Here is a 1,249-nt window from a genome sequence, read left to right on the forward strand (position 1 = left end):
CTCTTTCTCTCAAAACCCCCGAGGGCTTATATCTCTTCTAGAATCTGTTTTCTTCACACATCAATCCACTTGGGATGATTGCCAACAGCTTTTACAGACCCTCTTTACATCTGAAGAGTGAGAGTGAATCCAAGGGCTTGGATGGAAATTAATTTTGGGACCAGATGGCCAACCGGCCTCAGATCCTGTACAACTGGAGGAATCCTTCCCTTTTACTTGTCCTAACTGGGATTCTAATTCCCATAGAGGTAAAGAGGCTCTAGATTAGTATCACCAGCTTCTTTTAAGGTCAATCAGGACAGCGGCTAGAAAGTCTACTAATTTGTCTAAAGTTATGGAGGTCAGTCAGGGACCAGATAAATCTCCAGTGGCATTCTTAGAGAGCTTCCAAGAGGCCTATCAGCTATATACACTGATAGAGCCTAAAGCTGCCAAAAACTGCCATGCTGTAAATATTGCTTTTGTTTCTCAGTTGGCCTCAGACATGAAAAAAAATTACAAAAGATTAAAAGATTTTTAAAAAACTGACAGAGTTGATAGAGATAGCTCAATAAGTTTTTAATAACAGAAAAGACCATAGGGAGTTAAATTTAAAAAAGACAAAAATTCTGATTGCCATAGAAAAAGGACTCCAAGGTCATAAAAAGGGTCAAAAAAAGATGCCTCGTGACAAAAACCAGTGTGCCTATTACAAGGAAGACATCCTGGTACCCTATAAGTCTGCTTACAATACAACCCTGTTGTCAATCCAAAAGCCCAGAGCCACAGGCTACAGACCAGTCCAGGATTTACAGAAAGTAAACTGTGGAGTAGAAACTATCCACCCAGTGGTGCCCAACCCATATATACTTCTCAGTCTGCTGCCACCGGACCAAGTCTTCTACACAGACTTAGACTTAAAATATGCCTTCTTCATGATCCCATTGGCTCTGGTAAGTCAACCAATCTTTGCTTTTAAATGGGCGGACCCTCAGAGAAAAAAAAAGGCCAATTAAACTAGACCAGATTAACTCAGGGCTATAAAAATTCACCAACCCTATGAAAGCAAGAGACAGGAAAAGGAATACTGTGGGACAGTCCTGCTTCAAGGTTGTATATGGTGAGATTTTTGGATTTATGTGCAAACATGAGAAGCATAAAAATCTTTATCCTATTGTTAAAATATAATCTAATTTTTAAATGTTCTTTATCATATTATGTAGGGACTTAAGGTTCAACATATCAATACTTGATGAAAAATACCTGTTCC

The 1,249-nt window shown here is 39.0% G+C and overlaps 1 pseudogene; it reads left to right on the plus strand.

Annotated features, from left to right (window-relative positions):
• The first annotated feature begins 659 nt into the window (after positions 1–659).
• The window catches only part of LOC111818432, an 18,596-nt pseudogene continuing 18,006 nt past the window's right edge, over positions 660–1,249 (plus strand).

The sequence above is a fragment of the Octodon degus genome, unplaced genomic scaffold, assembly GCF_000260255.1.
Source record: "Octodon degus isolate 3935 unplaced genomic scaffold, OctDeg1.0 scaffold00091, whole genome shotgun sequence".
NCBI classification, from domain to species: Eukaryota; Metazoa; Chordata; class Mammalia; order Rodentia; family Octodontidae; genus Octodon; species Octodon degus.